We start from the raw sequence: 10,119 nt of genomic DNA on the forward strand, positions 1-10,119 counted from the left end.
GAGGAAAGGGAAGGCAAAAGCTTCCACCTCCGAGTCATGGGAGATGGAGAGATTCATCTCAAGGGTGCATCAAGACCACTTCTATGAAGTTGTGGCCATGAAGAAGGTGATCCCCAAGGTCCCTGTTCATACCCTGGGTCAAGCTGTCCGACCCGGGATGCTTAGCGACAAGCTGACCGACCTCTTCAGGCCAAATGCCCGACCTCTTCTCAAAGAGCTCGGCCAACTCGCCAAAGGAGCCCAAAGCAGGCCCAAACGAAGGAACACAGCCCAACCTAAAGGCAGCTAAAGCCCAGAAAGATAATGGCGGTTCCCTTGAAGATAAGATGACCTCACTTAAAGATAAGGTAAAGATAAGATAAGATAACTAACTTATCTTATCCACAAGAGGCCACATCTCACCATTATAAATACACTGGAGCACCCAGGTATAACTCATACTCTGATTCTACTCAATACCTGTTTAATACCCATGCTAACTTAAGCATCGGAGTCTCTTGCAGGTACCCCCCACCCTTCGGTGATGAAGGATCAGCAGTGCAGCCAGTCCAACAAGTCGGACATGACAGTTCCGGCAGTCTCCCACCAGCCAGACACGTTAGCACCAACCAGTACAGAAGATCTCGTCCGAGATCGACCTCCAGTTTCAGGTAACCCTCGGAACACAAACTATATCAACTTTTTTACTTATAGCTATAGCCACTAATACATTTAAGACATATGACAGTTAATGGTGTTCAATTTTTAACACAGTCAAAAAGCAAAATATATAGTATATGTTGAATCATAGCTCGAAATGCTTAAATTTCATACATCAAAATGACAAATCAACAGGAATTATGACCAAAATGGTTAATTGTCATTTACTCAAGCAACCTCTTCATTCTCTTTTACCAAAGTTTCCAGTTTCCTATTGATGTTTATAGATTCAATCTCACAACGTTCCACAGTGAATTTTAACATATTCCTCTTCTCATGCAAGGCTTTTAGTTGCACCTCGAATTCATTGATTTCTTTTGACATCTCACTAACCCTTTCTTTTCCTTTAGTAATTGAAGCAGAAAAGTGTCCTGTTTGGCCTTTGCTACTTTTAATTTCTCTTGAAGTCCATTCTTTGAGTCAATCAATCTTTGAGGATTGTCTAACACTTCTTGAACAGGTAGAAAATCATTGAGAAAATCTTTATAGAAGTAACTAATCTCAGTAACTAAAGAGTGAAGATCTTTAGGAATGTGTGATGGCTCTATTATTTGGCCTAATTGAGCCACATAGCCAAGAACCTGATTCTTCATGTTAACATTCTTACTAAAGTGATGATAAGATTGATAGTGTAGCCACAAATAGGTCTATTCTAAAGTGACAGGTATTATCAATAAATTTTTCAAATAACAGCAAGAATAATATACGTTCTTAGCTGAATAATCACAAAAAAGGTTAACTGCTATACATGCCAAGGATCTCTCAAAAGAAAGTATGAATGAATTGATTAATTATCATTGTGGAGGAGGTTGATATTTGTGTAACTATATATAAGAAAAAGGGATAAAAAAAGGCCATGGTTCACAAAGAGTATATAAAAGTGACACTTTCTCAGTCTATTATCGAAGCTTATCATATAAGTTTAATGTTTTAATAGTTGGTTGAAATAAAGTGATTTGATGAATTTCTTTATGTTCAAAGCCCCAATTAAGATGGGTAAATAAATTAGGAGATTGTACTAGGTTTAAAAAATTTCAAACAATGTGTACTATAACATCTAATGGTCAATAATGTATATCAAGTAGAGATTGCTTTGGCAGAAATATGATAAGAATTATTTCCTAATGGAGTAAGACTTGATGGTTTTAGCAAATAGTGGTTGATCAAAGTGTATTCTTTAAAGTGACATATGTTAATGTCCCTTGGATAAAGACTACATACATCATTATCATCAAAGGATTATTTAATGGTATTTTAAAAATCTGATTTAGAGTAGCTTTGTCAGCACTTATACATTATTATGTGTAAACACAAATTTTTAAGTAGCATAGCCTGTCTGTTAAAGAGCAATAGGTGTCCAGCGTAACATATATCAATAATAGTCCATAAATGGTACTTGAAATTACATTTGAATTTGAGTGGGCCAGAGGTCAAAATATACATATACATGTTTACTTAACTTATTCAGGTTATTACCCAGCAGATCACACTTTTTGGCGGTGAGGTTTAACTTTATTAGCTAGGTAATGAGTGCTAACATAATATAGTAGGTCAATTTGCTTACCAATCTTATCAATATTATGTGAGAAATCAGAGATTAAGCTTTTTTTAGGTATTCGTGCCAACAAAATGACAAAAGTGTAAGTATGTAACCTATTAGCAGTATGAGCTAAAAGGAAGCATTGGAAAAACCTAATACACAATGTGACCCACACAACGGTGGAGGAACTAGATTATAATTATACTTCATAAATACAATTTCAAACAAGATGGTCCAAACAAAACTATCTTAATAATGTCGTATATAAACAATATTAAAGACAAAGTAGTGGGTGCAAGACAGAAGCTACATTCTATCTTCCTAAAGATTATTAGTCAAAACTCCAGCTCTTGCATACCAATAATGAGTGATTTTCTACCCACGAGGACTCCTCTTTCTCATCTTGGTGAGGACCTGATATGGAGAATACTTGTGAAGGCTGACCCAAAGACGGTCGGCAAGTGCAGGACTGTAAGTAGATCTTGGAACTTCAAGCTCTGCACACCAACATTTGTGAAAGAAAACTACAAAGAAAACAAGGAACGGAACAAGAGTGTGATCAATGGGATAGGCTATCCTCCGAGCGATCAAAACTCTCTATGGTTTATTAGAGCTTTTGTGGATGACGGTCATCAGGTGCAATTCAACGTCCCGATGGATATAAACCAATTCGGTTTTTATGTCGTTATCGACTCTGATCACGGAAATATATGCTTGAGGATCTCAATGGGTAGCCTTAATTCAAGGTTACTAATTTGGAATCCTCTTACGAGCAAGAGGTGATATGCAACAGATGAATCCATTAAGCACCTCGCGCACGCTATTTCTAGCTATGCATTTGGCTTTCTTCAAGACACGGTTGAGTATAGGATTCTCCACTTATGGAAGAAGAGTTTTGCACAGAAAATGCTTTCATGGTCTCTATACACATCCTTTGAAAGATGCTGGACTCAATCTGGGATATTTGACACAAATGTACAGAAAATTGGGTCCAAGTATGTTGTCAATGATGGCATCTTCTATTGGATAGGGTGGCAACGTCCTAACTTCACCCAACCAAAATCAATAATTATGTTCAATCTCTTATAACGGATGTTTCATGAGGCCAAGATACCCTCGCAAGTCCCATTTGATTACAACGGTCTAACTCACTTCAACGATGGAGTAGGTTTTGTTTCCTATCACAATGTTGGGTTTACAAGGCAGGTCCTGATTTGGCAGTTGAAGAGTGACTAGGACCATAATCTTCAATGAGATAAGATGGTAAGGGTTTTCGGATTTGGCATTCCGTACACTCCAACTTTGTTCATTGGGAAGGATATCTTATCAGTCATGGAAGCTCAAAGTGGTCATAGGGGGTCAAATGACACAGAAGGTACTGATGTTATAATTTTAAGACTCAAGTGCATGGAAGGAAAAAGGGAAAATATGGTTTACGCACTTGGAAGGAGCATGTGAACGTAAAAACAATCACATTGCACCATGAAGGACTCTTTACGGTGTAGTTTATAACTAAAAAGTTTGATTAATCACCAAGATATATCTGTTTGTTGTAATGTTTCTGCTGTAGTTAATGGTCGCCAAGTTTAGTTTATGTAGTTTCTACTTAAGTATGTCATGGTTTATGTCTCTTGATATGATAGAACAATGTTAGGTCAATACCATACCCCTCAAAGTGGAGCTATCAGGTTACTTCTTTTTAGGAGTTGCGTAAATTATGACTATTATGTATCTGAAATGCAAAAGTGTTTGTTGTCACTTAACTTTTTAAGTTATAAGTCACAACAGTTTATGAAATTTTTAGATGTTTTTTAGTAGCGACAATACCTTCAGCATTTTGATGTTGATTTTCAAATGCAAGAAAGGTAAACCTCCATCATAGGATTTTCATACAGTTGACTAACCTGAAGTAGAGAGTTATTTACATGATCATGATTGAGTTTGACAAAAAAGATGTTAAAATTTAAAATGGTATAGATTTTTTAGTGCAGTAAATTTTTTCACATATTTCTATTTTTTATAAATCTTCATGGATGAATATAAGCTTATAAAAAATATGATCCCAATTAGAGTTACAAATGAATCAACAAAAAAGAAGTTGAAAAATAGTTATAACTAGCATGCAAACAAGTCACACTCATATCCAATGAACACAATTATACCAAAAAATGGAACAGGATTCCATAACTACTCCTAAAAATTATGTACTCAATGGTATAAATTGGTAAATGCCATTTGTAAGTGGATCACATATTGACATACAAATTAGACCCAAAAAATGTTAACAATAAAGATGCTGAAAATTTTATATTGAATCAAATTTGTCCACACAATTTAATTTTTTACACTTATTGATGGATTGATATAAGGTCTTAAAGAATACGTTTTCAGTTTGAATTACAAAGGATTCAAGAGAAAGAAAATTGACAAATAGACTGATATAATTACTTAAATTTATCAGGCATTAACTTGCAATAATGAAAAATATAGGTACTAGATAACATAACCCAATTAAAAATAGTTATAATTAGCATGTAGACAAATATCCAATGAACACAATTATATCAGAAATGGACTAGGACTCCATAGTTACTCCTATAACATATTTACTTAGTGCTATCAATTACTAGATGCCAATTGAAAGTGGATCACATATTGATTTGAAGATAGATGGTAGCAACTTGATTTCCTAATTTCTCTTGAGACATAGAATGCTATCAAAGTATTCCATGTTTCAAAGTTATTTTAAAGTTATTTTATGCTCTTATTGATAAAATATAGCATGTTTTATCAACCAAACTTTCGGAAAGGAGAAAAAAATTAAATAAAACAGTCTATGTGGACGAGTTAATGTACAATGAACTAAATGTAAAAAGTAAAAAATGTTAGTTACTCGGAGACATTGGTAGAATAAATGTGTTTGAATATGCATCAAATATATGAGTCACATTGCAATAGGCCTTAGGCAAAACACATAATGAAAATTCTGAGTTGATTAATCTAAGTTTGAACACGGAACCCGGAGGACAATTATATGAAAGGCACCACATGAATGGTTAGCCATCAAAACTCCTATTCAAGTAAGGAAATGGATCTCCATGGTATGGATGAACATTAACTACGACAGAAGATATTTTATAACTATCTATTAAGCATTGATAGGGTAGAGAGACCACCAAAGATGGACGAGAATGAGAACTGTGTCCAGTCCTTAAGTGAACAATGTGCAGTTACTTTCAATGGAAGGACCTAACTTGCAGATATCTGGTTCAATACAAGAAACAATATTCAAGGTAAATTCACATGCCAACCTTTAAATCTAGATAAATAAGTATTTTTCTATTTTTTTAAGGTAGCTTATAGGTCATGGACAGATTTATGTGTATTACAATAACCGGGTCTAGAGGTTTTTTTCTAGTTTAACCATGAAGGGAACATAGATCTTCTCAGAAGAATAATGGTATTAGTATATAATGTTAAATTCAACCTATTAACTTTGCTGTGGACGAAAGGTGCGGTGGTTCCAGAAATAAGAGGAAGGTCGATGAGTACTGTAATAACAAGTGGTTAAAGCTCACAAACAGGGAAGGTAGTAGCTCTTTAGCTTACAAAAAAGCTCAACAGAAAGAAACTAAGGGAATCCCACCTCCAGGTTAGAACTGTTTAAATTCATACAAGTGCATAACGAATTTTATTGTAAAGAATAGATACCGTTTTTTGGATAATATAGGTGAAATTATAACTATTTAATCAATAAATGCAGGATTGGTTTCCCCCGGTCATACAAGTTTATAGGAACTACCACATATAATTTTAGATAATAGCAGAACCAGAAGTTTTAGAACAACAAGTGATGTTGCACAGACCACATACATTTACAATTGTCAAGAAATTCTGATAACAGAGGATTCAATATTGTTGGGATACAATACGGTGTCTCAAGTTACTTCATCAAAAGGTAATTAGCATAAACCAAAGTTTTACAGCAGATGAGTCCCATGATTATACATATAACAATAGAGATGAATTTTATTACTAGATGATTCAAGGCTTGCTAGGATGGAAAGAGCATTCAAGATAGCTAAGAAGAGAAAACGTATGGAATTTGCTTTGCCTCAAGGTAATCTGACCAGAATCTGAAGTTATATTATCTGAAGTAATATCATTCTTTAAAATTAGGGGCAACATAATACGTTACATGAGAATTATAGCAAGAATTTTAAAATTTAAGAATAATAGAAAAATACTCTATATAATATGTTATATGTTTGGTGGTAACCAAAAATTCATTTGATTTAAGAATATTGAATTAATTGACTTATATGGTTAAAAATTATATTATATAGGTTGTAGTAAAGACAATACAAGCACTGTCACCGATGTAGAGGTTCAGCCCCTGCAACTTCTGAACTCTTTTTGGTCCAAATCTAAGCCCAGAGAACACAGATTAAAGGGTTATATATAGAGGAATCCATCAATTCATGAGGGGAGAGAAGAGATCATACAACATACATTTATATATAGTTTTAGTAATTAGATGTAGCTTTTAGAGAGAGAGGTTCTCTCCTCTCTCTTAGGATTAGGATTTAGGATTTAGAGTTTCTCTTAACTTTAGGATTATCTCATCTTCATATCAGGTTCAATATTCCTTTATTTTGACTTCTCTTATTTGTTAATTATATATGTTGCCAAATTGGCTTATGGACCATTCATGTTATGATTTTCTTAATTAATTTGGGGTATTTCAGACTCATGATTTCTTTCCTTTATTTATATAAATAATTTAGATTTTCCCCTTTTTGGCTTTGGTTGATTAATTGGTAACTCTTGAGTTATCAAACTCATCGTGATTGATAATTGTTATTCTTGTTGATTACTTTAGATTCCTATAACTCTAGTCTTTCCTTATGGAGTTGACTAGGACTTTAGGTGTTAAATTAATTTGTCCACTTGACTGACCTTCATAGTTAGAGGTTGACTTAGTGGGAGTAAAAATATAATTCTCAATACCATTGATAAGGATAACTAGGATAGGACTTCCAGTTTTCATACCTTACCAAGAATTTTATTAGTTGTTAATTTATTAATTTCTTGCAATCTATTTCTCCTGTTCAAAACCCTTTCAAAACCCAAAATACTATTTTCTATAATCAATAATAAATCATACTTCCATGTAATTCCTTGAGAAGACGACCCGAGGTTTGAATACTTCGGTTTATAAATTTTATTGGGTTTGTTACTTGTAACAACCAAGCATTTGTAAGAAAGGATTTTCTGCTGGTTTAGAAGCTATACTTACAACGCGATTATACTTGTGAAATTCTTTACCGACAGGAATTCCGTTCTTCAGAATGGCGCCGTTTCCGGGGAATTGTAAACGTGTGCCTTATTATTGGTTATTGTAAATACTTTTCTTTTACTTGTTTATTTGTTTTTGTCCCCCCTTCTTGTTTCTGATAGCTACTATGAATTCTCACTCCTCTCGCTTTGAGTTTGGTTCTAATTTTGTTGAAAGGAATGGAAGCTATAACAGGACTATGCATCACGGTCATAGCAATCAAAGATGGATGAAGCCAAGAGGATCTGATCAACCCTTTAGGCAATAAGACCCTCTTAGATACCATGGACAAGGACCATTCTACAATGCATACCAAGCCGATAGATATGGTGGACCCCCTTGTAGCTACCGACAAGCCCCACCCTATGCTCAGAGACCGTCCTCTCAACATAGCTTCAAACCACCACACTCACAAGCTTCTTTTCACCATTCGCCACCGTATGATCCTTATCCGCCCCAACGCCAATCCAATTACTCCCAAGAAACCCCACTTCCCTATGCACCATGTCCATATCCATCAAGCCAAGAATCACAGGTTCGCTTCGAAGAATCAGTAGACCAATTTCATGCAACCCTTCATCAATTGGAGCAAGAAATAATTCAACTATCTTCCAGACGTTCGGACGCTCAACAAACTCCCATGGCCTCATGTGAAAAATCTAATCAAGAACGTAGCATGAAGGAGACACTAGAAACTCCAGTAGATAGTATAAAGCATAACTTCGTACTAGAACAAGTAGAGGAAGCTGTCATTATAGAAAAAGAAGAGTTGGTTGAAGATTTAGGAGATGCCGAACCTTCACAGGAATCCAGAGTTGTGGAGAATTCCATCAAAGACATTACAATTGATGCTAAGGAGGATAGTGCACAACCCCCAAAGCAGGTATCTTATGAGAAATTGGACGGAATAACCCAAGACGCATGTTTCCTTGATGATGATGATCACAAGTCAAGTTCTCTTAGTAATGAACTTGCATCCGCAAGTGAATTCTTTGGGATAGAAGAATCTTCCCCAAGTGAATACGAAGATGATGCAGAGGTAGACTTTTCTCAACCTCCCAATTATGACTCAAGTGATGAGGAAAATATCGATGACTTTGATCAAGACATGGTTGAAATGGAAGAAATTTGCAAAGAAGTGGAGGAATTCACTGAAGACCACAAGGGGGTAGAGCTTGCAGAACCACTGGAAACACTTATCCCATGGCCATTACCACCCAATACAAACTTCAAGTGGGTAAAATCCTTGACCTTTATCTTTACTTTTTCACTTGAATATGGTTTGCTTGAAACAGATGGCTAGCTTAGAGCTCTTTTCGGCTTTAAGAGCAAAAGGAAAATGACTCGCACTCAGCGCTGGTATGCAAGATTCAATGAGGTTTCACACTTCAATTTGAGGTGCAAGGATTGGTGTCAAGCTCAATTGAAAGGATCTCGGAAGCTGTTTGGTCACTGTAGTGAGAATTTAGATTACTCACCACCCTACTGGAAAAATGCAGATCAAGACAAAGATGGGTGTAAAAGTAGAGTTTGGGATCCTGAAATCTATTCTGACATTCAACACCCCGGGAGCCTAGAAACCTGTTTGAAACTGCTCAAAGGCTTTACGTGCCTTGTTTGGGACCCCAGAGGATGCTGGCATTCCAAACACTGGTGGAGATTTCTGGACAAATTCAAGAACAAGCCACCATAGCAGGAAGCTCATCAAATGTCCAACTTAAGGACTTTAACTAAAAGTGCTAGGTGGGAGACAACCGACCATAGTATGATCGTTCCTTCTCTATTTTACTCTGTTTTTGAATTTTGTTTGAACCTGAAATTTTTGCATGACATTCATTGCATTTTGCATTTTGCATACTGCATAAAAGAGAGAAAGAGAGAGAGAGAGAGAGAGAGAGAGAGAAAGAGAGAGAGAGAGAGAGCACGCGACGTATCTGCGTCACAAGTTCATTAGGAAGAAAAGGAAAGTGAACAGAAAGTCAAGCAAAAGCATGGCTGGAGGCGTGCCTTTGGCACAAATTGTTCCACGCGACCGCGTGCCACACGTGCTAGCGTCAGTTGCAAAAAATGCCTCCCACGTGTCTGCGTCACTCACGCAAATGCGTGATCTGGATATTAGCGTAAAGATCCAACGCCTAGAAATTTGGGCTGGAATCGTGCGGCTGGTGTGTGTTTAGCACAAAACGACCCACGCGTGTGCGTCCCTAACACGAACGCGTCACTTGCACAACACCCATTCCACGCGAAAGCGTGAGCGACGCGATCGCGTCGCATGGATATTATGGCCCCCTAAATTAAACAGAGAGTTGCGCGAGAACGACGCTGGAACTGTGCGTCTAGCACAAATTCCAGCGACGCGTTTGCATGCTTCACGTGTCCGCGTCACCCAACTTTTCCCCCTTATTCACGCGATCGCGTGTTTCACGTGTTCGTGTGGATTTGCGATCACTAACCCCAAATCATGCGAACCCTAACCCATCGTGTCCCAAACCCCAAACCCCACTCTTCTTTCCCCTCTGCAACTCCTTTCCCCCCCAGCCAA

This window comes from Arachis duranensis, chromosome 3, assembly GCF_000817695.3.
Source record: "Arachis duranensis cultivar V14167 chromosome 3, aradu.V14167.gnm2.J7QH, whole genome shotgun sequence".
In the NCBI taxonomy this organism is placed as follows: Eukaryota; Viridiplantae; Streptophyta; class Magnoliopsida; order Fabales; family Fabaceae; genus Arachis; species Arachis duranensis.